Consider the following 27,849-nt stretch of genomic DNA (forward strand, 5'->3'; position numbering starts at 1 on the left):
AAGGAATAAGAATACTTAGACAACATTAAGAAAAGGAAAAATTAGATTGAATACCAGGAAAAAACTTTCCAACAGTGAAATCTTTCAGGCTTTTAAAAAGTCTACTAAAAGCAGGACAAGAGCTGCATTAATTTTGAGTCAGGAAGGCATTTAAAATGTTAAATATTAGGGACTATGCTAGAAGCAACAATCCTGCCAAGTCAGGAGCCATGTGACTAGAGAGACTAGACTAGACTAGACTAGAGCAAGGGTGGGCAACCATACCCACGGGCCGGATCCGGCCTGCAAGCCATTTTAAGCTAGTCTGCAAGCCGCACCACGCGGCCCGGCCCCGCTCTGGTGCTCCGACCAGAGAGCTGGGTCGATGGCTGGACCAGTGGCTCAACCCCGCTCCAACCAGGGTGCGAGTTTGGGGGCCAGACCACATGGCTCAGCCCTGCTCTGGTGCTCGCCAGGGCGCAGGTCGGGCTGCACCACGCGGCTCCCGGAAGCCGCGGCATGGCCCTGCTCCAGCTCCTAGGCTCCAATGGGAGCTGCAGTGCCTGCAGATGGGGCAGTGTGCAGAGCTGCCTGGCCGTGCCACCGTGTAGGAGCCAGAGAAGGGACATGCCACTGCTTCTGGGAGCCGCTGAGGTAAGCGCCGCCGGAGCCTGCATCCCTGAGCCTCTCCCACGTCCCAACCCTCTGCCCCAGCCCTGATCCTCCCGCCTCCAAACCCCTCGATCCCAGCCTGGAGCACCCTCCTGCATCCCAAACTCCTCATCCCCAGCTCCACCCCAGACCCTGCACCACCAGCTAGAACCTGCCCCCTTCCCGCACCCCTGCCCCAGCTCTGATCCCCTCCACCCTCCGAACCCCTTGGTCCCAGCCCAGAGCACCTCCTACACCTCAAACTCCTCATCCCCAGCCCCACCCCAGAGCCTGCACCCCCAAGCAGAGCCCTCACCCCCTTCCGCACCCCAACTCCAATTTTGTGAGCATTCATGGCCCGCTATACAATTTTTAGTTCCCAATGTGGCCCTTGAGCAAAAAAGTTTGCCCACCCCTGCGTCAGAGGACTATCAGAGAGCTTCGGGTCTTTTCTTCCTTATGCCTATGACTTCTTCCCTCCCAAATTTGAGTGCATTATCCTGTCCTATCATGTGAGTCATTTGATAACCCAGAGGGAATGGCTGAATTGCTTCCACAGCAAGAATATTTTTTTTGTGATGCCAATGCCATGACCTTTATTCATGGAAAACAAAGTACCAATGGCAAAAGCAGGATGGAGCTCCATCAAAAAATTAATGTAAACAACTACAAAGCCATGACCGTTCGAGTCAAAAGCCAATTCACACCAGGTAGGAATCTGAGCAGTGGATGTTGCTAACATAGCAAATATGCTATCTTACATTTTGTTAGGCTAACAGCATACCTCCAAATGCATGATCTAATAAAAATTGCCAAACTGAATTTCAAGTTAGGGGAAAAAAAAGAAATAGAAAAAGAAAGGAAAAGAAAAATCAATAACAGCTTATAAAAAGGGCTTTGTAGAAACATTCCCACTACAGGTGCATTCTCATGTTTAAAAAGAGGCCAGAGATTATTTTTGGTTTACATAAAAATAAAAAACAGTTGCTCTACGAGAAAAGCTTCCACTTTGTTGTGGAAACAAACTCTCTCACTACGCCTTGACAGCTCATCCTGGGGCAAGTTTGGAAAAAAATCACGCTTTTGCTCTTTGCAAAATTCTATAATGTTAGTAGCAAACGGCTCTGATGCTGGTGCAAATGGCAGAAATCTGATTTGGATTCAAATCTGTGCATTGTGCACTACTGGGTAGGGTGACCAGACAGCAAGTGTGAAAAATCGAGACGGGAGTGGGGGGGTAATAGGAGCCTATATAAGAAAAAGGACCAAAAATCGGGACTGTCCCTATAAAATCAGGACATCTGGTCACCCTACTACTGGGGGAACACAGGTAGTTTTGCATCCCTTAAGTGACGTGAAATTCATTAAATAAAGACTGAGGATGAACTCTTGGTCCCACTTACATCAGTGGGAGTGTTGCCATGGACTTCAATGGGGCCTGGATCTTGCTCCAAATTTAAACCTGAGATGCTGTGCGTGGGGAGGATCCCAGAGCCCATGCTGTAGCCCAAGCTGAATGTCTACCACGAGCCCAAGTCATCTGACCTTCACCCGCTGCGGTTGTGCCACGGGTTTTTTATCATAGTGTAGACATACCCTAACAGCTACTGGATGAAGAACCTCCAAGGGATCACCATTATTACCATCCTATTCTATTTAGGGCTACTTAGTAATTTATACTATGCTCATCACCATAGTACCTGAGGGCCTGCTGCACCAGATTATGCATGGTCAGTGGTTTGTGGAGTGTAGCAAGTCCTGCAAAGCCCGTCTGCATACTTCCCCCAACAGAGCCACTGCAGGACTTCAGTGGTGTAGAGAGGGATTTACATGGGCCATTTACCAAGGTGAATCCTTAATCCTGCAGTTCTTTCACATGCAAAACTCCCCCCCCCCCGCTTTAACTGCTGTTCATTGTGTGAAGTAATGACACCAGAATTAGGCCCATCAAGATTACATTATTTTGTATAGCAAATGCCTACTCTTGGCCTTTTCAGTCTTGTCTCTTGTCTCTTGTCTATTAATAGTACACTTAGACCTAGGCTGGAAAATGCGATTCATATGATAAAAGAGGAATTTAAGAATATATCAAATACTGGGAAGGAACTGACATTCCGAGTATTGTTATGAACACAGAAGTGGCGCTAGAGTTATGTTCCATTTGATTTGATTTGATTTAGTTAAAAAAAACCCTGAAACAAAAACAATACACATATTGCTGATCTTGCAGCGCCACTGAAGTAAAATGGGACTTTTATGTCAGCACCACAGGATTCAGCTGAGGGTTATTGTGTGGTAGTTACCTAAAACTAGTGGAAAATTCCTTAAAATCGATATTAAAAAAATCTAGCATGAAGTGAGTTGATTTAGTAAATACTTTAACATCTAGAGTTTTCTGGGAAAGCCATGTAATTGTTTTTACCTAGGCCACATAAAATAAATGATACAAGTGATGATCTGATTGTTAGTGTATAGCAAGCGTTCAGGAATGTACTGAGGGAACAACTCTTTTTTTGGCAGGGGAATGGTCAAAGGGAACAAATATTTTTTCTGTCTTCAATTGCTTTGATGCTGTGAAAAATGAGCAATACCACAACGCTGAGCCCGTAGAACACAGTTGCGAAAGACGACAGCAAGCCCCTCCTCATTTCGATGATTAACAACAATAGCACACGTGGTTATTTCAATGTAAGGAAAAAGGATTTTGTTTCTTTCTCTTTTTGTATAACAGTGGGTCTATTCTCCCTCGAATATGCACGCATATTTATCATTAATCTTTAATCATGAAAGGGAAACAATCAGCTTTAAAAATTACATTCTTTTCAGCATTTTCTAAACGACCTGCTCTAGGACTTATTTTGAGGAAGCGCTACTACAGCTCGTGTTAGCTAGTTCAGACTCAATGATCACAGTTGTCCCTTATGGCCTTGGAATCTAGAAATATACAAAATTCAATGGAAAAAAGTCTACTGAAGAGAAGCCCCTAATGGCCAGGCAGTTTCAAATCCAACTGACTGCTGTACTTTCCAACAGTAGAAACTGTACTGTATTTATTTTGTACATTGTGCGTGCCTGAGTGCTGGATGTTTGGAATTATCTCTGGGAGGCTCAAGCCACAAAGCCTCTGTCTGGTCTCCTGAGTTCTAGTCTTGTGTCCTATCCGCTTGTCCACACGCCCTCTTCATTTATGGTTATTGGGTTTGTAACCTTCTTTGAAATCCCACAAAACTAAGGAGCGTTCAGGTGTGAGATTTTACTTTGGAGACTACATAGATAGATCCCAGAGGTCTGTAAACATCCCTAAAACCTGAGTCTCAACCAAACTGAATGCAGCCAGAATTTCAGTGGCAATCATCAACCTGGGAGTATGTTAGGGTTGTGGGTGTAGGTGCGTGTTGAGGGTGTAGGGGAAGGGTAGAGCTTGATTGTGTTCCAATTACTGTTGGCCTGGTTCCAGTACAGCCTGATACTTGGTAACACAGAAGGGAACTCTTTGTAGGAAAAAAAAAAAAAAGGCTCCCCAGCAAAACCTCCACAGCCTGCGCGCGTGAGCGAGTGTGGGAAGGTGGCTATGACCCACAGCAACTGAGAACTGCAGACAGAGAGCGAGTTGTTATATATTTCACACGCGACATCGAACCACCGAAAAGCCATGCAGGGAAAAAAGGCGAAACAAACCTCGAGCGGCTAAGGCACAGCAGATTTGGATTAAATCTCAGGAAAAACTCCCTAACTGTCAGAACAGTAGGACAATGGAACAGACGGCCTAGGAGGGGGGTGGGGGAAGCTCCTTCACTGGAGGGTTTCAAAAGGAGGCTGGAGCCATCTGCCTTGGATGGTTTAGACACAACAAATCCTGCCTATCTTGGCAGGGGGTTAGACTAGCTGACCCTTGTGGTCTCTTCCGACCCTGTGGGTCTAGGATTCTAGGAGCCCCCCAGCGCCTGGATGGAGACCTAGGATAAAGGGGGGGTTGGATTAGAGATGCAGCGTGACTCCACTTGTCACTGCAACTAAACGCCTCCAACGCGGATCGGGGCACTTGGCGCCGCTGTTTGCGCCGCGCCGCTCTCAGTTACACCCGTCAATCCGGAGTGACTCCAGCGGGGGCGGGGTGATGCGCGGAAGGGGGGGGGCGCAGCCTGCTGGGGGAGAAAAAAGGGGGCCAGGCTGCCCCAGCCGCGGGGAAAGCTTCCACTTTCCCTTTCGCCGAGCTCAGCTGCTGGCCTCGTGGCCGCCCTCAGCCTCCCTGCAGCAGCAGCAGCTGTTCCCCCCCCCCGCGGTCCCTGCCCCCGGCCCCGCCGGCCGCCGCCCCTCCCCGGAGCTGAGCAGGCTGCCTGCCAGCCCCGGCTCCCGGGCTGTGTGTGTCTGAAGCGTGGCCCCTCCTCCCCCCCACCCCTTCCTCCGGCCCCGCCCTCCACCAACGAAGAGGCTGAGCCGGTGTTTTTCCACTCAGCAGGATGGGTGATGCTCGACGCTCCCTCCTTAGACACCAGCGCGGAGAGGTCAGGAAGAAAAGCGCGTATAAATCCGCCCTGCCGCCCGCGCCGCCCGGCTAGTCCCTGGCCCCAGCACACAGCGCACGGCCGCCCCGAGCCCTGGCCCGCCACCTGAGCCCGCCGCAGGTAAGAGCCCCGCCCGCCCGCCAGCCGCGGGGAGCCTCGAGCCCTGCGCGCCCGCAGCCAGGCGGGCAAGGAACAAAGAAGGAGCTGTCGGGAGGCGGCGAGGTTTTTGCCTTTGCCGGAGGGAGGGAGGGAGGAAGATCTGCCAGGCAGGCGAGGGGACGAGGGAGGACTCGCTGCTGCTTTTCTCTTGTGCCTACACGAAGATGGCAAAGAAAGGACCCTCCGAGGAACAAGAGAGGGCATCGCCTTGGTTGAGCAATGCTGCAAATGTCTCAGCTATGCTCAGGGTCTGTTTCTCCTGCCCCCAAGCCCCGTATTTTTGCTGGGTTTTGCTGTATCCTGTGCTAGATAGATTACAACGTGCTGTTGCTTTGCGTCGCGCAGGCCAGTAGCGCCGTTTCTTTCTTTTCAAGTGCCTTAAAAACAACACATCTACCTATATTTAATTGCTATCTAGGCTACCGTGTGGGTTCTCGAGCAGCTATTTCCAACTTGCCCTCCGTACATGCTCCACCACCTTGTGTTAACTTTTTTGCAGATAACAGTGTGCAGTGTCAAATTAACCACGTGCTTGGCAGCTCTCCAACGGTTAAAAGTACATTTCTTCTTTTCCCCTGCTGTTTCCCAGTGAAAATGCAACATATTTTTGAAGGCTGTATGCAAACCTCCAGTCAGGTCCAATTGAAAGACCAATACAGCTAGTGCTGCTGCAGCTGCTGCTACTAATGAATCTAACTGGGGTCTGACATTCTTTTCTTCAGAGGCAGTTAAAGTTTCCATAAGTGTCATAACTTAGTGGGTCAAGATTCTGATTTCATTTATATTGGTGTCAAAAGTAAATCTGTATTCACGTCAGTGTGAATTGGTTCAGAATTTGGCCCAGTGAGTTTAAGGTGATGAATCTTCAGTGGTGTATGATAATGTAACAAAAGACAGACTTTGGAGACAGCTCTAAGTTTCCATATATGAAGATAAGGGGTGTATGTGTGGGAGTTAATTTGCATTCACACAGAAGATAAAACATGCATAAAAAGATGGAGAATTTAGAATATATTAACCTATTGATGCTTCCTCATTTGTGAGAGGTGAAAAAATATATTTTTCTTTGAGAATTACTTTTTTCCTTCAAAGTGACAAAATTCTTACACTTATATAAATTCTGAAATCTTGTTTCTTCTCTTTATTATTAGTTTTTAAATGACAAATGAAAACAGAGTGGGAAAAGAGAAGTTCAGAACCAAGTTTGAAGAAACACGACCACACACATATGAAAGATTTTATATTTCAGGACAGCTCATGCCAAGGTGTAGAGAGGCTTTTTTTGGTTAGTTCCCATTTTTAACTGTATTGGGAAAGGCATTAAGAAAATGCGCCAAGAAGAGCTGGTTGTGTTTATAGTGCTATTTTGGTAACCACTGTATCTTTTTGCTTATACGTCAAAATGTTTCAAGTGTTGGACCAACAAAAAGTGGAGCCGTATTGTTCAGGCGACATGGAGTTAGTTGTAATTTGGTACTTGGATGACAGTTGCTACTAGTTTAGATTCTATGGCTTTAGTACTGTAAGGAAATCAACCCAATAAAACTAGGTGTTGTGGACTGTTGAGGAGAGAGACTTTGGGCAAATTTTTTATGATTTTGTCATATGGATTTGTTACTTCTAGATTTGAATTCAAGCAGAATTGACCAACTCTTTTTGGCCCTGTTTATCTCCAAAGAAGTATTATGGAAAGATTTTCCCCGGGGGATGTTGGTGGAAGATCATTTCCTTTTACAGAAGTGTACAGTATGGTCATGGTGAGAGAGAGAGATTTTAGTTTTTACAAGGGATAGCTACCGTACTAATAATGCCATTTGCCTCCAATATCAGGGCACAAGTTGAGGGTGAATTATATGTGTCTGGAGGGAGGATACCTTTAGTAAACAAGGGTGAGTAAATGTTAGCTAGGACCTGTGAAACATTCAGAGATAGCCCCTCTCTCACTTCAGTCTTTATCTACCTTTTTGTTCACACCCCCCATCCTCCTCTCCTCTTGTCTCTCCATTTCACCTTTTCTATCTTCACTACTCTCTTCATCTCTCCCATTCTCTTCCACCTTCTCTCCCTTATGGTTCATATTCTCTTTAGGCTGCAGCCAGTAGGGGGTGACATAGTTTCTCAGTCTCTTTGCAGGCAGATGGAGCTATGACACTCCAGCCATTAGAGGGCAGGATATGGAGGACAGGCAAACTTAATGTGCTATATGAGTGATACTCAGACCGAAGCTCCTGAGTTGAAAGTGGCTCTTTAATGTGTTTCCTGTGGCTCTGATTTAATTATTAACCAAACTAAGTTATTAACCAGTCAGGATATTTTTACTGTGTTATTAACTGGTTGTAGTTTATAAAATAATAATACTTGGCCAGTCATTTTGCTCTGAGAATTATATACTCACAGCAAAATGACTGGCCTATAAATTCATATTTAAACAGTAGGACAGGGGAAATATTTAGTGTATATATATATTTCCCCATCATACTGTTTAAATATGAATATATAGCACTATACTAAATTAAACAATGAATTCACATTACTGTGGCTCTTTTGAGTAATGTTGATCGCTAATTTGGGTACTGAACCACTGAGGTCTGAGTATCTCTGTACTATAATACAGATGGGGAGAGAATGGAAAGGCAAGAGAATTCCTTTTTAATTTTTAAATTTCTGTTGTTTTCCATTTACCAACCTGCATTTTCCAGTGTCAGACAACTGGCTTCAAAATCCTCTAGCTACCTGCTGCTTAGCTGCGTGCAGTGCTATGGCACTATATAAAGAGCAGTAAACCCCAGCCAGCATAAAGCAATCTGGAGGCATTAAGGAGATGGACAGATGAGTGGAAATGCTTGTCTAAAGATGCCCTTCTTTGGTTTTAGGGATATCATGCCAGATTCTGGTGTAAACCTGGAATAATTCTGCAGATGTTAATGTACAGTAATGTAATGGAGGACAGAATTTGGCCTTTCAATTTAGTTGGCAGCCATTAGTTTATGCATTTTTATTTTTTTTTGATGGTTTGAGATTATTTTTTTAAATGGCACAATGTATGAGCTGAGGTAAGAGTGGGTCTCCAGGATGTTTGAAATCATGTATGAACAAGAGGTGAGCACTGCTGTGGAAAAATACAAAGAAACCTTAGACTACTTTACTATTTGTGCATGATGTTTGAGAAGTCCTGCCTGCCAGAATTTGATTGCTTCAGTAGGGTTCTTCATAGTGACTTGTTTTACAGCTAAAACGGGGGAGAATTTCAAGGATTAATTCCCTAATTTGTAATCTGAATACCAAGCAGCCCAGTGATTTGCACTTAAAGCCTCCTTTCCATTTGGGGATGCATTGCCAAAGAGGCTTTTAACTGAGCAAGTCCTATGGATTAGAGCGCGGTTAGAAAACCCCATATAGTGCTTTGAAGCGATACTCCCTCATAGCCTAATTGTTTTGTGCTGTGTGTGCTTTCCGTAGCAAGGAGGTGTTCCATTCTGTGTCTTTCTAACTTTGGCTATTCCCACTTGGCTCTGCATTGAAAGTGTAATCTGCATTTTGCACCCAAATGCACCAGCAGAGCCAACTGAGGGTATAGATTGTGTGGCAGAGAAGTGTAAACCCTAAAGGAAAACTAAACCATCATTGCACAGAGAACTGAATTTAGGGTAAACCAAAGTCTTTTCACTTTACTGAAGCATTCTGAATGTTCAATTTAGTACAATGGGTAAACTGTTTAAACCCCAAACAATCACATTTTATTTCATTAAGCTTTCCCTCCTCAGAGCATAACAATCTAATCTTTCAGTCTTCCAAATCTTTATTTTCCTATAGATTATTTGCTCTACAGTGTCATTACATGTACCATAGTGGAAGCACTTTGGGGAGAAAAGCTATTCTATTGGATCTGACAATATCTTGTTTAAAGAAATGAGTGCTGTAAAGGAAATCACTATCTGATGAAATTTACTGATAGGAAATTGTGCTTACAGAATGTAGGTTAGGGTCAGTTCCATTGCTAAAGCTCTTTCTGTCCATTGCAAATAATAATGCTGTCAACCCTAGTATTGCTTTGGAAAGCCCTTTGTTTCCAATATTAAAAAAACCCTACAGTATTCTGCAGTAATAGTGGGTTCAGAACACTGGATCTTTTGACTGAGGTCTGTCGTATATTTTTAAAAAATGAGGCAGACAACATAGTCACCATCATTTAATTTTTAACTCTAGATATATAAAAATAATTAGTCCCTGAGCCTTCTCCTGTGTCTGTGATTTCCCCAAGAGCACTAAAACACCCTTTGTCTGTTTCTACTAACAGGGTGGAGTTGGTGAAATGAAGAATTGGTAGCACAGTATAGCGCCAGATACTGCATATAGTCAGTGCAAGCTCCTCATCACACCCCTCTGCCAATGTTCCCCAGTTCTCATCTCCAGCACCCCCTGTTATTCCATTGCTGTCGCTTCCTTCCCAGTCTGCCAGCACACCTCAATCCTGACCTGACACACCTGAACCAATACCAAACAGGGGCTCTGTACAGCTGTGCCATGCTCTGTAGTGTTTTTAGAATGTAGACAAATGACTCCATAAAGATATTTTTGCTTTCTTAAGAACACTTTAGTTCAATTTGAAACATGCAACAACTACAGATGAATGTGCAAGTTGGAGGAGTTACAGCTTTTTAAAAGTAATACCTTATCTGATCCGTCACCCTAATCAATTGTCGATGCTTTAAAATTGCAGTTTTCAATAGATTACAATGGGAGATTAGTGATGAAAAAAGTCAAATGCACTAACCTGCATTTATGCTACAGGATGGCTTTTAAAAAGTAATCCCGTAGTCCCATCATTTAAGCACTCAATACAGCAAATTCCCACTTAACTCCATTGGCACTTAGTATAGTCCATTTATAGGAATGATCCCCAATGGTTTGGAAGGAAAGTCAGAGTATGAAGTTTCATTTCTATGTTCATTGAATTCCCCCCGCCCCCAAATGTATGTTGGGATAGGTTAAGCTAGAGCCTCTGCTGGTGTAAATCACTGTAGCGCCGCTGATTGAGTTGAGTGATACCTGCTGAGGATCTGACGCAAAGCATTTTTATCCGTTCAGAGAATGTAAATGCTAAGCTCTGGCCATTACTGCATTGCTAGACTTATACTGTGGTTGACATTGGTGTAAAATACTCCAGTAGAAGTTTGGAAGTAGAGGTGCAGTAAAGTTATCCATTACCTTATTTCCAAATCGAAGTATGGTGGTTGCCATTGGAGGGCCAACATTTACCTATATTATTTTACCTCAGGATCTGAGCTTCCAAGAAAAAAGAGAGAGGAGTAATAGCAGTTGGCTTCTTCTATTGTGACCACTGTATTCATGTGGTTTTTGTTTTTCTGAGGGACTATATGTACACCAGCAAAACAGAGATCAGAACGAAATGTATCTTAGTATCCTGATGGACTTTCCCCCTCTTTTTTATTTTATTTATTTTATTTTATGTGTCTGTTTATTTATTTGCTTTCTGTTTTTTTTCTTTTTCTTTTTTCTCCCCACCTCCCCTCCAAACAGGAAGAGAAAATCCATTCAGGAGAGACTCTTCTTCATGTAAGTGTTATTTATGCTCATTTATGAAATTACAAAAGGCTTATAAAAATGATTAGAATGTTCCAATACGGAACGCTTACCATCTGCTCATAGAAACCACTGAATAAAGAGCATGTAAAAATAAACTGCAGTTACACAATAACAATACTCAATACCCGCTGTCTCAAATCTATATATGCAGTTCTATTGTGTATATCATAGTAGTACCTAGGCACCATTACAAAGTATTTTACAGTATTGGTGAGCACACCCCTCCTGTGAAGTAGGGATGTAGTAACGTCTCACTTTATATATGAGTGGCAACGGATTCATAGAGGTTGAGGGTCTCTACCAAAGCCCATTGAACTTGATGGAAAAAACTTCCATTGACTTCAGTGGGCTTTGGATCAAGCCCTAAGTGACTTGACCAAGGTCAAAGAGGGAGTCAGTGTCAGAGCTCAGCTTAGAACTCAGGAGTCCTAGCTCCCAGTCCTATGCTAAAAATAAGCTTCTCTCTCTTGGATTCTTCTACAAAATCCAAGTTGTGTCAGTAGAGTTGTTTTTGTTTATTTATGTGTGTGGCCTCTTGTAGCATACAGATATTTCATGCCTTTTTTACAACCCATGGGCCCTCTAAGATGAGAGTAAATAACACCAGCCATCGATGAATATTGTTGCAAATGTTTTGTGAATACCTTTGCCTCCAGAATAAATGCTCAGTCTACGTCAGGCTGATGAATCTTGTACAGGACTCTCCATAGAGTATGTAAAGCTACACATCATGGAGCTCACCAGTTTTACACGTTGCCTAGCAACTTGCTTTGCTTGCAGATCTCTGATTTTAAAACTTTAAGTAGTCAAGTAAGTTCTGCTCCAGAATCTCTTTCTAGTAAGTAAAGTCAAGAAAATGTTTCAAGAAGCAGCATAGATAGATTAAGACCATTATTGCCTTAGTGCAAAATGAGCCTTAATGAGGAAAATGACTGCATTAATTGCAATGCAGGACCCGCTTTGTACAACTTTGAAGCACGCCCTATGTCAAGTGGCATGGCAAGCCATGAGCATTCACATCAAGCTGACTTCTCATAAATCAACTTTTTTTTTCAGAAAATAACATACGCCTCTGAATTATGGCACTAGATTAGACTCAGATAGCAACTCCTGGTTAATATGTAGCAAAACGCTGTGTGGTGACAAATGGTTTTTTTTTTGTGTTATTGGGCTGGAATGTTAGTTCCGCTTTCAGATAAAAGAGCTTGCGCAATGCACCCTTGTAGACCATTATTTCCCTGGCTAGTACGTGTGTTCAGCTGTTTCTCTCTTACACTACCCTTTATTGTGCATTTCTATAAGAGGAGGGCTTAAGTGTAGGCAGAGATTGCAGCCTCTTTGAACCTAGCAAGACACAACTGTGTGGTCCCATTGCTAGTCAAAAATCTGTTGAAAACTCGCTCTATTCCAGCTATATTTCTGGCAGAAATGTTATAAGAATTTTATTTTGTATCTTTGAATCATGAACATTCTTTTGGCTGGTTTTATGGACATCACTAGGGCAATCAATTGAGGATAAGCTTTTTCAAAGGAGAAGAGCATGGGTATATTAAATGAAAAAAACACACCAGCAATTAAAAAGAATTGTCCTTTACACTGGGATGCTAAAACTGAGACTGAGGGTATCTTTGAGAAGCTACGGTACCATTTTTAAAAAGACAATAGGATTGGAAAAATTCCAGGAGTCATATTACTCAACATGGGACCCCTAATATAGAAAAGTCAAGTCTCTTGAAAAGAGTTCAAAGGACACATTTCCCCCAGTTTTTTAAAGAGGAATCATCAGGGTAACAAAAAACATCTTTAAAGGAAGAGGCTTCAAATAGAAAAAGAAACCTAAAGACATGATGATATGGTGTCCCGACGTTGTACACCAGAATCTGGAGCCCATTGGAATGCAGATTCAAAGGTCTCCCTCTAGTGACTTTAATATCATAAAGCTGAATATCTGGATAATCTAGAGTTTTATAACTGGAATATATTCCATAAAATGGATCAGTGATACAAAATGTATGGCCTAGAGGCCATATGCAGTACAACCTTCTACCACCTGATGTGGCATTTCAGCAGCCAAAGGCAAGCTTTGAGCACCAGAGCCTCTCTCTCCTGGTTCTGTGCATGAAATATCATGACTCAGATTTGATGTCTTTAACCTGTCTCTATAAGTGCCTTAGTGCCTTGGCTCCCTTTGGCTTCTTCAACAGTATGAATTTCCAAAAGAGAGTTTACTCCAGGGATGTGAATAATCAGAATATTGTCAAGTGTCGGAATTATGAAACTTCCAGGATAGAAACCTCTCTGTGCAGTGTGAATTTTCAGAAGGGTCTAAACTTCTACGGATATGAATTCTAGATTGGGATTAACCCCATCGACTGTGAATGACCAAAATGAGGCCGCTTCGGTAATGTTAAACTTTCAGAAGCTAATAATCCCCCCAGAATGTGAACTCTCAAGAGGAAATTAAGCCCAGGGATTTCAAACTTCAGATGGTGGATCCCACTGATATAGCTGAATTCTCAGAGGTGCCTCGGACACATGAAATATTTGCAGGGGCCACCTCCTGACATGTGACATTTTGAAAAAGGACTCCTTGTGACAGTAACCAGGCATTTGTATTATAATGATAATAAAGGGACCGTCTTGTGATTGTCACTTTGCGACAAATACTACCACAATTCATTACTTTCCATCAGTGCCTCACCTATGGAGGAATCACCACTGCCCATCCACAGTGAGGAGGGGACAGAAGTCCCAACTGGTGAGTGCAGTTGGGATGGGATATTTGTAAAGGGTGGGGGCAATGATGCTACATGGATTCATATGCCTCGTGTGTGTGTGTACCCATTTGTCATTAAAAATTCTAGGACTTGTTACCAGTGCCCCCTTTTTTATATTTTTTAAGTGTTGTGTATTTTAGCGTTCCTGAAAGGTGATATATTGGCGGTATTGGTTCTCAGCTGATCCACAGACAAGGTGCAACACGAGCAGCAACCATGTTAAGATTCCACTTCACATTGTCGTACGAATGCCTCTGAACTTCAGAGCTAGAAGGTTCACCTTTTTCTGTTAAAAAAAGGAAAAGGTAGTTCAGATTTCATGCCCTTTCAGCCTTTGGCCTCAGTGCTGAAACTGCCCATAAGTCTGCTTATTGGGGTGATGGCTTTTGCAATAAGGACGTTTGTTCTTCCAGAAATCCACCAAACTCGTTTTACATAAGCCACAGGACAACCAACTGACCTGGGTTGGATTTTAACCAGATATATAGCAGCAGAGTGGGCCAGATCCCATGATCCTCATATATTATATACCTCTGTGTAGGAGCACCAGCCTTTCAGATAACCAAAGTAAATAGAACATGAAAAAAAAAAGATTGCCTAGTGTACGCCTTTGGATTTTAAGAGGGCTATTGTCTACATCTTTTTTCCCTAGCTTCTTGTTTAACCTGTTCTTGAATATGGGCAATGACTGTACCCGTACTACCTACTTTGGGGTTCTGTGCCATTGCTCAGGTGCAGCACTTTAAAGAACTTCTTCTTACTTTCCATCCAGAACTTTTCCTTACTTAATTTCAATCAACTGCTCCCTATTCTGCCATCTTTTGAGCCTGATTAATTACTTACCTTCACACATATGATTACCTTAAAGGTATTTAGAGATGGCTCATGGCCCACAGATTCTTCTCACTTCTAGACTCTATTAATACAGTTCCTTCAATCTGTCCTTGGATCACTTTTATTGCCCTTATTTGTGTTTCCTTTAATTTTTCTATATCCGCTCTGATCTGTGGAGACCAGAACTGCACACACTATTCCCACTATGGTTGTGCTAGGACTGTGTTAACAAGACACTGTTATCACTTTTGCTTTCCATATGATCCTTTTATATATACAGATTCAAAAATAGCATGGCATCTCCCCCCAGCAGCATCACACTGAGACTCTGTATTAATTTGTGGTCTGTGATCACCCTTAGATCTTTCTTAGATTCACAGCTAGCTACCTCTCAATTAATAGCTGTGCTGTTTATTTCCTCTCCCTCAATGCAGGAATTTACACTTAGTAGTACTGAATATCATCTCATTGCATGCAGCCTACTTACTGCACTAGGGTTTGGTTGAAGACATTATGATTATGTGTTCAATTTAAAGCACCTAGATTTATCCTATCTTTCATAGTGTAGTTGTTATTGTTTTGTTATCTACAGTGCAAAGAATTAATTGAGAAACATAACATTTTATGTTTTAATACCCCTCCTGCACTTGTCCTCTGTATATTACTCCAAACCCTATTTCCAGCTCCATCATTTTTATCTGCATCCCTGCCCTTCATTTGTTTGATACTAGTTTTAAAATATTAGTAAATAATGTAGAAACTGACAAGTTTAGCATTTTTCTTTTTCTTCATGTTGTACTTTTTCTCTCTGTATAGTTAGTATATTGTCATTATATGGCTTATATGCATGGAAAGAGGTAGCCTTTTACACAGTGAAGATAATCTCTTTCCCACTCATGTTGGAGCTCTGCTCACGTGAGCAACTGGGTGACATCAGTCCACTCTTATAGAACTGCTTAATCTAACTCCCTCATATACACTGGTATTTTTATCACGTCTCTTCCATTGCCCTGAGGGATGCTGGACTGCTGGGATTGTGGCATCTGCACCAAGAATGAAATATAAAGTTTGGTGAATCATGAAAAATCAAACAAACATACAAGTGTGAGTGAAAGCTTTTTATTGAATGTTTGCTCACTGCTGTCATGGAGTGCATTTCCTGGACTCTGTACTGAACTCTGATGTAGCTGTCAGTCTACCCAGCTTGATCCAGGTTCAGATCAAACCAGATCAAAGGTGATCATTAAAAGGTTAAACTAAATGGCTGTATTATACACATAACACCTTGTAGCAGAGAGGAAACAAGTGGCCAAGGTGAACGATGGTGACAGAGATGGGTGAGAACTGCTAAAAAGTTGGAATATGGAGTCTGAATATCCAGAGAATTAGATCTGGGGTTTTAATTGGGCTCATTGTATTCTGTAGACAGGGGCGGCTCTAGCAATTTGGCCGCCCCAAGCACAGCGGCACGCCGCTGGGGTGCGCTGGCGGTCGCCCTCGGTGGACCTCCGGCAGCTGTGCCTGCGGCGGGGCCGCCGGTCCCGCGGCTCCGGTCGAACATCCGCAGGCACGCCTGCGGGAGGTCCACCCAAGCCGCGGGACCAGCGGACCCTCCGCAGGCACGCCTGCGGGAGGTCCACCCGAGCCGCCTGCCGCCCTCCCGGTGACAGGCAGAGCGCCCCCCGCGGCATGCCGCCCCAAGCACGCGCTTGGCGCGCTGGGGTCTGGAGCCGGCCCTGTCTGTAGAGCTAGACGTCAGCTGCAAAAATATGATCTGTGTCTGGGTTCGGATTCTGATTATAGTCTCCCTTCAAAAATGTTGGAATGATTCAGGTCTGAGGATTCCATTTGGGCCATTTCCCGAAAACAGAAGGGAGTCTTGTCACAGGTTTAGGTAGGTCAAAAAGGACCAGTTAGTAATTCTCTCTCTCACACACACACACACACACACACTCTGAAAGTAATTGATTGCAATAACTACTTAATTAGAACAAAAAGTAATTTTGTGAAGTAATCTGATTACCTCCTGTTCCGAATGGTAATTTGAATTACATGTTAAAGTTATCTTGTCTTGCCTCTCCCAGATATGAGTAGGGATGCCAAGTCACTTTGCAATTCACATATTTGATGCAAAAGACTTGCAAATGGAGTCAGTAACACTCCCTATGCAGTAAATTTATTTGTTCAAAGAGTACATTTAACAAGGCTGATTTTAAATAATAAGGGAAAGGAGCATAAATCCAGCTATTTTATTACAGTTGCTACATGAAAGCAACAACTATAAATAAGACACACTCATGAAATATCACAAACAATAGATTCACCAATAAAAGAACCAACATGTGCTCATGCCTGAAACACTATGTACTCCAGTGAAATACTGTATAGGTCCTCAGAGTTGAGGAATGGGAGGTTATAACAAAATAACATTTTCATCTCCTTGTGATCCGGTGAAGACATTGGCATTTCTGCTGATAGCTCAATAAGACTTTTGATTAAGAAGGATCCTGCTTGTTCGTGATTTGTTTTTGCACTTTTATGAAATATATTCCCATGCAAAGCTAGGGGAGAAAAATGCCAACAAATGTGTTAATAAATCAAGTCTGTAGATGAAAAGGTAGAAAATAGGAAGGATTGAAAAGGAGGCTATTTTATGCGTAATAGTATAAGAGAAGATAAAGAATAATAATAAAAGAATACAGGGCAAATATCTGGCAGTCTTTGTTCAGGCAAAACTCCAGTTGGCTTACATTCTTGTGACAATTAAATGATTTAGTAGACTCAAGGTGAAAAAGCAAGCAGAACAGGTCATTTATTCATTCTTATTTATATTAAGGTCATGGCCAAAGGCCCCAATCAGCAATTGGGTCCTGTTGTGCCAGGCACTGAAAAAACACATAAGACAACACAGTTACTGGAGGGTTTACATTTTAAAAGGCCAAACCCAGGAATAAGGTATTTGTAATTGCAGGAGTTTCATTTAAGTCACACAGTATTGAAGAACATCACTGAGGCAATAATTGTCGTCCATGGGACTGAGGAGCAATAGGGCTGTAGGAAGAGGAGTTTATTCATGTGATTCCAAGTCACAGGGTATGTCTACACAACCCGCTGGATTGGCGGGCAGCGATTGATCCAGCAGGGGTCGATTTATCTTTTCTTGTCTAGACGTGATAAATCGACCCCCGAATGCTCTCCCGTCGACTCCTGTACTCCACCGCCGCGAGAGGCGCAGGCAGAGTTGATGGGGGAGCGGCAGCAGTCGACTCACCGCAGTGAAGACACCGCGGTGAGTAGGTCTGAGTACGTCGACTTCAGCTACGTTATTCACTTAGCTGAAGTTGCGTAACTTAGATTGATCCCCGCTCCCCCAGTGTAGACCAGGCCAAAGACTCCCTTCTCAAGGATAGCATTAATAGCATTAATGTTGAGAGGGAAGCTGTCAAAATTCTATTCCAAAGAAACGCACATGTAGGACCTGATTCTGAGCTTATTTACACTGTGATAGCTCCTGACTGCAGGGTTGCTACTATTGATTTACCTTTGTATAAATGAGATCAGAATCAGGCCCTTAATTTCCATAGACATGGGGCCCTGTTTTACAGTCCTTACTTAGGATCGAACCTACTCCCCTTGAAATCAATGGAAATTTTGCAATAATGCTTAGTTGTTACTCAGGCAAGATCCCATTGGGCCATATCATTCCCCAGTGATGCACTTGTAAATCTGATGACCACTGTTGACGTCAATGGACCCTCGCCAAATTTACAATGGAGTAATTTAGGCTCTGTTTACCTGGGGAAAAATGTGATGTTGTTTTTTTCAGCCGAGTTACCATAACAGGATTGAAGCCAAGTAGACACAGTTTAACACTGTTTCAATTATTAGCTGGTTATGTTATAAGCTTAGCCTAGGTTCTACTAAGAACCTACGAATGGCCATAATAGGTCAGACCAATGGTCCATTTAACCCAGTATCCTGACTTCTGATGGTAGCTCGTGCCAGATGTTTCAGAGGGAATAAATAGAACGGGGCAATTTCAAGTGATCCATCTCCTGTCATCCAGTCCCAGCTTCTGGCTGTTGGAGGTTTTTAGGGACACCCAGAGTATGAGGTTGCATCCCTGAGCATCTTGACTAATAGCCATTGATAGACTAGTCCTCCATTAACTTCTTTAATTCTTTTATGAACCCAGTTTTTGTTTTGGCCTTCATAACATCCCATGGCAATGAGTTCCACAGGTTGACTGTGCATTGTGTGAAGAAGTACAGCCTTTAGTTTGTTTTAAACCTGCTGCCTCTTAATTTATTAGGTGACCCCTGGTTCTTGTGTTATGTGAAGGGGTAAATAACACTTCCCTATTCACTTTCTCCACATCCTGCATGATTTTGTAGACCTCTCTCATATTGTCCCCTCCCCTTTACTCTTCACTTTTATAAGATGAACAGTCCCAGTCTTTTTAATCTGTCCTCGTATGGAAGCTGTTCCATACCCCTAATAATTTTGTTGTCCTGTGCACCTTTTCCTGTTCTACTATATCTTTTTTGATATATTGAACTCAGGGGTTTAGAGCAGGATTTGCTCTATGCTGCATGCACTCTACTGTTAAGCTTCTCAAGGCTCTCATTAATGACGAGTTCCTTCCTGAGGTGTCAATCTATTCCTGTCCTAGGGCAGACTGACTGAAAGACAGATGATCTATCTTCTTTCCCTTAATATGACTGTGCTCCTCAGAGGCAGGGCTGCTCTTCAGGCAGAATGAGCAAAGATAGCACATCTTTGCCCTAACAGAAAGAACATAATTTGCTCTATGGAGTACCAGTTAGCTGTGTCCCTTCAGTAGGCTGGCTGTTTTCTGAGGACAAGAGCAGAATGTTTGTCTCAACCTCTACTGATTTTCCCCCTTCATGGGAATGATCGCACATAAAGGGCCTGATTTTGCCAGGGGCCGAGAGCCTTCTGTGAGGTGCTGAATATTCTTTGCAGCCAAAAAGAGCTGATTGCTCTTTGCACCAGCCAAGATGTGCACTTGCAATACCTGCGGATAGCACTTACCAATTACGTGTTTTGACAAACTGGAAGTGGCTTGGATAGATTTCCCTGCAATGCAACATGTCTCGAGCATTCACGACACTTTCCAGCCACTAAAAACAGTACATCACCATTCGAAAAGAATAATAAATAATAATGATGTGACTATTTCTATATGGCCTACTGGGAAATGACAATTAAAAAAAACCCCAAACAACTAGTTGTTTAAAACCACTCCAAATACATGACACAGTGAGTTATACCATCCGGAACTACCGTGTATACCAGTTTACTGAGGCCCGGGGCGTCGGTCACAGGACATGTTGTGAATGCAGTAATGATTATTTGGAATATGTTGTTACATTCAGCATTTTCTGTTTATTTAAAGGAACATGCTTTGTGCTTTGAAGATAAAATGAGTATAATTTAATATAGTGCTAATGGGGCCATTGCTATTTTATATTCAACCCAGAGCTGTCATTGATCACTAGGGTGACCAGATGTCCCAATTTTATAGGGACAGTCCTGATATTTGGGGCTTTGTCTTATATAGGTGCCTTTTATCTCCCACCCCGTCCCGATTTTTCACACTTGCTATCTGCTCACCCTGTTGTTCACCCCATGATAATGCAATATCCTCTCTAAATTTTTCTTACTTGTTTTGAATGTGTGAAATATCAGAGCATTGAAATTTGCTTTTCATACAGTATTGTTGTTACTTACTTTAAACTTTGTTCCTCCTTTCCCTAAGCTCTCCTTCCTCTGTCTCTTATTTTAGGGCCCAAGCCACTTACAACAGTGTAACTTCATTTTAGATCAGATTCCAATCTCACTTACACTAGCATAAAACAGGAGTTACTCCACTGAGGTCATTTGAGATCAGAATCAGGATCTTGATGCTAGAAATTTAAATTGTAAGCTCTTTGGGGCAGGGACCCTAGCTGATGTTTTGGTGGCATTGAAATCAGTAGTTTTGCCATTTATTTCAATGGCACTGGGATTTTACCCGATGGCTCTTTAAATCTCTGTTAAGTGCCATGAGAAGTTATTGTGATATAAAGTGTTTAATAAATAATTACGTAATAATGATTATAACAGTTTGGGACATTTAAATGATAGATACCCTTTCAACTCCCACCCCACCCCCCCACCGATATGAAATTCCCATTTTGTATTGGTACAATCTTAAATAATCATGAAAAAGAGCCTCCGGGCATTTAGGATCTATATAGTCACTCATTGCTCATGCCACTATGTGGTGCCTCCCTGCAGCAGATAGAGGTCACACAAGGTAGTTAGTGCTGCACAGAGCAGCTGCTTCTCAGCTTAGCTGTTTTTCAGTTCAGCAACTCCAAGCCACAGAGCCTTGGCTCTGAAGAGGGGCTTCTTTGAGCTTCAGGAGATAGCAAATGTTCACTGGCTGAATGGGCTAACGGAACATTCCTTTTGTCAGAGTAACTTTATTTTAACCAGCCTCAAAGAGATGCAGAACTACATGCAATTTCCCTTGTCACTCCAGATAATTTTCAAAGGTATCCACTGCAAAGACGTTACCCAAAATCTCCAAACAATTATAAACAGTAAAACATAAGGAGATGCCTTTACTTGGCTGCTGTTTTTACTCCAACAGCCCGACTCCTTCCGGGTCTCTGGTTTATCTGGGGGAAGGGTGTTGTTAATATGGACTCCATCGGGCCTTGTCAGAACCAAACCTACAGATATGGCTGCCATAATGGACTACATTTCCTAGCCTGCTCTGCTTCCCTGGATGTCAGAGAGAAAGGCTGACTGGGAGCTACTAAGAGCCAATCCTGCCCCTCACCCTGGAAGGACAGGATAGGCTTATACACTAGGAAATAATTTAGCCCCATCGGTTCAGTTTTCTGAACTGTACCTTCATAAAGTGGTAAACAGCAATAGATTACATCAGTGAAATTTACAGAGCCCAATGTTGGAATATAAAAGCAATATATAACTAAACCCATCCGCTGATATCTGTCAGAAATGATAGAAAAGATAAGGGATGGAGGAAAACGGTTGAGTTGCTGTGTTTTGTCTAGTCAGACACAGAAACATGTTCACCCACAAAGACCAACAACAGGGCAACATATGGACAGCTGAGGGGAGAGACACTAGTATTAGGCCGGCACTGTTGGTATTCTTTGCTCATATCAGAGGTGATCCTGTACTCCTCACTCGCACCAGGGTCGTTGAAGTCAAGGTGGCACTTTAGTGGGCTCTTTCTCTGAATTTAAAGTGTAGGATCAGGGCCTTTTGTTTGCATGTGGAGCAGCTATGCCACGTTCAGAGCATGGCAAGCAGAAGTGGTCTGCATGTTCAGTTTCCTTAGAGAAATTAAATGTTTGCTTTAGGCACTATCTGCTTCTCATATCTCTCGATACAAAACCAACAGCACAGCTTTCCTTATATGAAAGCTGTCAAAGCTATGTGGCTAAGCAGAACTGAAGATATACTTCTGGTTTAAAAATTAATCATTCATGTGATATTTTGGAGCGCTAGATGTTTCATGGGATTAGTAATGAGATAGGAAGCCTTTCACCTCCAGCTCATTTGTTTAAATCAGGTCAGTAGTGACCAAAATTACTTTCTGTTGGAGGCTATTCAGAGGCCCTGTATAAAATGCGTGAATGATCTACCTCCAGTACAGGAATCCCCATCAGAGCTGACACCCTTGTAGGGAGTCTCAGCAGAGAATCCAAGCAGTGGATGGGCCATGAAGGCTGAACTACCCTTTTATGACTGGATATGATGATCCCTCCGGGTTATAACTGAGGCACATTGATGGTGGGGGCGGAATGCAGGGGAAGTAGACATTGAACTGGGCTGGCCCATCCTTAATCATTCAGTACGTAAACAAAGAACTTTAGTCTCCCGACTGTCAGGCTGGCACCTTTCACAAGAGGCATGGAAGCAGAAACAGAGAGAAAACATCATATGATCTTCATGATTTTGCTTGTTTATGATGTTTGACAATTCAGAGCAGAGCAAATTGTGCAAAATTTACCATCTCCACCAGCTTATGCAGCCAGTTTATCACTTCTTCTTTTGGCATATCCTCTGCAGAAACATCCTGGTCTCCGTTTCCCTCTGTATACAAATCTCTTATTGTTCAAGGGCTATGAACTAAGTTTGTCTTATAAAGTGCTTTAGACACATTCTTACCTCAGTAAGAGAACCAAAGATTCTTATCATATCAGCGCTGGCCTGCGTCATTTTAAAAGTCTACAACTCATTTGTCTCACTGACTCATATTTCTGTGAACTATAGGCCCCACTGCAGACAAGAAATCGAAACAAAACCCAAAGGTAACTCATCGTTAGAGCCCAGGGCTCCAATTACGCTCAGTGGAACCACATTCACAGTGCAGTTGGATTCTCGTGTGTTCCTCTGCTGTGGGCACAGCTAACATGGCTCAGTGCATGCACACAATCCGGTGTCAGTACTGTTGGTCAACTCCAACCTGCTGTGCTGCACAACCATGTTGCTATTAGTGCATTCTGGGCAAATTTTGGTGCATAGATACCTTATTGGTGGTGGAGAAGGGTGGGGAGAAGTGTGATGCTGGGGCCAGGGCATGGATTTTTGTGAACAATGCATTTTGGGATGTCCTCCCTCCCATGCAGAGATCAGGGATTTGGGAGGACTAGTTTGCCCAGTACACTGACATAATTAACCTACAGAATGGAGTCCCTATGTTAGAAACCACTTACAATCTGATGTTTGTTATAAAAGCCCTCATAAGCAGGGTTAGAATAAGTCCTCAAATACTATCTAAAACTTAGATGGATACATAAGGTCAGTAAATAATGAAGAAATACAGTCCCATCCACATAGTTAGGATCTCATCCATGCTACAGCCTGGTTATAAAATTGGTCAAAATCTGTGAAATAACTTTTTGTATCAGATATTTAAGCATTGCAACAGCTGCTCCTCTGCTCACCACTGGGTATATTACAAGGAAATTTGAATGCTCCTCACATTTCCTTTTTTTATCTTCTTTGCATAGTGTCACATATTACTTATGGATAGCAATAACCCCCTCCCCCCCCCATCCCAAACCCTGAATGAGATTTAAAAACCCAATGTTTATTTTCCCCCAGAGAGAGAGAAGGTGGGTGAGGTAATATCTTTTTTGGATCAACTTCTGTTTCACCCAAATATTTATTCTGATGTATTTGGAAAACATTATATGAAAAAATGTGACCAACCTTTGAGACTAGCCCATGAGTAAACAGTATGGGTAAATGTAGTGACAAATTGAGAATTTGTTGCTAAAGCAAAGCGTGTTAGGGGAAAATGAAATTATTCCCAAGGGGAAAAAAAAGCTATAACATAATATATTTGTATATCTCTTTGTATGCTTGCTTCAGCCAATGCCTACTTTATTTTTATTCTACACATTTGAGACCTACTCAGTATAAAATCATAGCACCAAATGAAAGATTGCTGCCTAATGATTCCATGTGTATATATATATAATAATATATATATAAAAAACGCACAGGACAGATTCAATACATTATTAATCACATACAAAAAGCCAATAGGCACTATACCAAAACATTGCAAATATTCAAGTTCATAAGGTCTCTTTTTTTTTTTAGAGGTTACATTACACGATCAAGTAAATTTCTCCAAAGTCCATATTGTGTAAGTGTTTGCTCATGGTTTATCAGAGGTTATAGAAAAGGTTAATGCTCAGGCACACTAATGAACTGTAACTTCATTATATAACAGCCCCTTAGAAGCAAAAAACCCAAACCAAACCAAAATTAAAATACTTTACTAGGTTTACTAGGAAGGTGAATTATTATTTAGTGCAAACAAATCAGTCAAAAGGGGAAAAAAACAGATTTTAAGGGACAAGACTGGAAGGGTCCTCCTTAACCATACCAACAACATTTGGGAATGCATCCATTGTGCCATGTAAATTGCATGCACACATAAATTTTGTGGGGACAGTCAAGGCATCACTCGTAAAAATTAGGGACTTTAGGGGGTATGTAGTGCTGTAGAATAATGTATTGTACTTGCAAACCTGGAAAACTGGTATATCAGGAGCAGTATAGCAGGAAAAGCAGCAGGAACATGGTGCTCACTTCAGCCTGTTGACAATCACTACACTTTTAGCTAACACACCCAGGGGATGTTAAATTAGGTCAGTAGTTGGCTTGATGTGAACAAAAACAAATTTTTAACAGGATATTCCCACTGCACAGTTACCAGTACTATATATGAAGAGCGTAATAGCTTTAATCAGTTCTTCCTACCTCTGCAAACCACCCAGCACCATTGCATTCTCCTCTCCCATATATGGGATCTTCACCTGTGGTGGAAGCACCACAAGAAGTCCTGCTGATGAACTTACCTGTATCTGGGTGTGTGGTGGGACAAGCCTATTGGCACGAGAAGACAATGGCTGAGATTTAGGCCTGTTGGCATGAGACGAGATTGGCTGTGGCTGTATGATGCAGAGGAGTAGCAGTCACCCTGTGCAGGGATGCTCTGTACCCCATTTGTACCACTGGGAGGGTCTCCACAGCTCCTGGCTGGGGATGAGGAGAGTGAGGTGGGTAAGGAAGAGGCCAGTAGGCCAATGTTCTGTGATCTGCAGGGTGTGACCCAAAACAGCCCTGTGTTCACACGTCCCCACTACTGTAATAATCCTTGTACAAAATGTGCCTTGTGAGGTATCATTTGAAAACTAGTAAGTCGCTGGTCAATAATATCATGGTGAAATATAGGTAGCAACATTATATATAAAGTTATTAATTCCCCGCCATGTGATGTTATTAGCACAGGTTCAAAACGAGACCGCCCTGCTGAGGTAATAGTTGTTAAACAGCTCTGTCCTAACCAAAGGATGTGTGTTTACATTTAAGTAGTAAACAGGACCAACAAGGCAGCAGGGGGAGGAGATGTCAGGAAAGAGAAGAATTTGCATTTCAGCGAACACAAGTGGGGGACAAAAGAGCATGGCGCTTCCTTCACCACCAGACTCAGTCGCCTTCCTCACAGCTTTCATGAACTTTACTTTGAGGGGTGTCCTTTGGAAGAATCCACTTCGAAGATTCACTGGACTATAAAAGAAAGGCACAGAGAACCCCAAGTTAGTTCTTTCACCTAAGAAGACAAAGGCACCAGCACCTTTGGGCCTCTGGAAGACATCCTGACCGAGGAGAGGGCCAGTAACCGTCTTGCTGGAAGACTGGGGGTGGGAAAGGGCATCTTGAACAAAGCTTTGAACTAAAACTTGCTAGATTAAGTGTTAGACTTTTAGTTGCATGTTTTCACTTTTTATTTGCTTGTAACCATTTCTAACGTCCTCTCTTATTATTGAGCTCACTTAAAATCTTGTCTTTGTTTGTTAACCAACTTGTTTTACTATTAATCTAAACCAACCATGCTGTGTTTGTGCTAAAGTGAATGTCAACTCCAGTTAATGTTGCAAACTGGTGGGTTTTGTTTCCTTAAAGGAGATTACGGATCTTATTATTCCTCGGAATGTTGCAGGAGAGGGCTGGACAAATCTGAGCACATGGATCTGGGGAAGTTCAGGATTGGGAGTGTGTTGGGGTCACCTGCTAACATTAACCAAGTCTGGTAAAGACAAAGGTGTGTCTGTGATAACTCCTGGGAGGCTGTTAGATTCATAGTGGTTGAATCAAAAGCTACAGCATACAGAACAGAAGGTGCATGCTGGCTGTATGTCGTATCCAATTGCTCCCCATCGCCTGTACTGAACAGGCCTCTTGGTGCAAGACTCCCTCTCATCCTTGCAGTAGTTTCACATGCACCTTTTTTTTTCAGCCCTGGGGTCTGGGGGCCTAATTCTTCTCCCACTGAAATAAATGGGAGTTTTGCATTGACTTCAATAGGAGCTGGATTGGTTTCTGGCTTTTCCCTCATCTGCCCACATGGGAAACGCTACAGAGCTCTCACTCCCCTCAGTCAGGATCAAAATACCTTCCTCCCTTTCCTCAAGTCCCATATGAAAAAGGTGACCTCTGACTGTGGAGTGTTTTGTTTCTTTAGGCTTCATGATCTGCTGTGAGCAGAACAACACTGCATTAAAATACAACCCATTGTATTCTCTTTGTAAACACAGAGTAGTTTTAAGTCTCCGTCCACACCTTTATCCTCCAATTAGAGAGGCCAAATCCAAGGTACAAAGGGCAGTGTGTTTTTTATTTTCCCCTAGTCAGCTACTGTAATCTTCTGGGTTTAGTGGTGATCGATGTATTGGGTCAAATAAAGAAGTATAACAGAATGAAAATTCAGAGGATTATACGATTGCAGGTTTTCTATTCCAGCTAGTGTTTCATAATAGCTCTGAGCTGAGACACAGTGCCCATTTACAGCACTTGACGAGTATGAACACAAGCGCCACATAGAAAAGACAGCTGGAAAAAAATAGATGCCTTTTGTCCAGGATACAATTGATTAAAAAGAAATTGCAACAAGCCCAGGGCTTTCCTTTTGTAACATACCCCAGCTAAATAAAGGAATATCTGTTGCTCCCGGAATTTTCTGTAGCAACTTTTCCAGATGTCAGCCTTCGAAGGAAGAGAAAAGGAGTATAACAGTGAAAGAAACAGGCAAAAGAGAGAGAAGAAATTAAGAAAGGAAGGTTGAAAAAGGACATAAATGACAAAGAGGAGAAAGTGAGGGAGATGATAAGGAAAGTTTATAGAGAACCTTTAAAGAATATTAGAGAGGCAATGAGTTAAATGGAGGGTTGGTATTTTCCAGAGAATATGGGGGGTGTTTTGTCTGATGAAGCAAAAGAGTTGGGATAGGAGTTAAGGACAGTAAATGGAGTCAGGCATTCTGTGGATATTGGTACAGGCTGCCAGGGTTGCCAGGTAAAGACATGGATCAGTATTTTCCCCCTGACATAAGAAAGACCTGTAAAAAAGCCAGAACTTTTATCTGGAGTTACATGTTTTACTCATCTATTGAGTAGGCTAACCACTCTGATATTCGAAGGCGGGAAAGCGACAGACTGCGAAAGTTGCATGGTTTAGAGTTCTGAGCTCCTAGGAAATAAGCCAAATGTAATAAAAATTTTATTTGGGGCCTGATTCTGCTCTTATTGAAATCAGAGTTTTTCCCCGTTGCCCTCAGGTACAGCAGGAGTTGTGAACTGCTATGAGCTGGGAATCACAATGCTATTAATATTGAAATACTCATGAATATAATGATATGAAAATTAAAGGTGGCGCCAGCACGCTTGCAGTCTAGGGATTGCCGATTTTGTGAAAATATGAAATGGCGATGGAAA

General features: G+C 42.5%; 1 protein-coding gene and 1 pseudogene across 4 annotated transcripts in view; both read left to right on the forward strand.

Moving 5' to 3' along the window:
- Positions 1 to 3,290, forward strand: part of LOC120369069 — a 41,602-nt pseudogene extending 38,312 nt beyond the window's left edge.
- Positions 3,291 to 5,089: 1,799 nt separating this feature from the next.
- LOC120409279 (sodium- and chloride-dependent taurine transporter) overlaps positions 5,090 to 27,849 on the forward strand; it is a 72,595-nt gene continuing 49,835 nt past the window's right edge. The window contains exons 1-2 of one of the 4 annotated variants that reach the window (XM_039547052.1): positions 5,090 to 5,255; positions 10,836 to 10,871. The gene's annotated coding sequence lies outside the window, so the exon portion shown is untranslated. Of the gene's footprint in view, positions 5,256 to 10,835; positions 10,872 to 13,637; positions 13,660 to 25,750; positions 25,780 to 27,849 lie in introns of those variants that run through there. The other 3 variants (XM_039547053.1, XM_039547051.1, XM_039547054.1) reach the window with 3 other exon arrangements.

Source organism: Mauremys reevesii, linkage group 7 (assembly GCF_016161935.1).
Source record: "Mauremys reevesii isolate NIE-2019 linkage group 7, ASM1616193v1, whole genome shotgun sequence".
Taxonomy (NCBI): domain Eukaryota; kingdom Metazoa; phylum Chordata; order Testudines; family Geoemydidae; genus Mauremys; species Mauremys reevesii.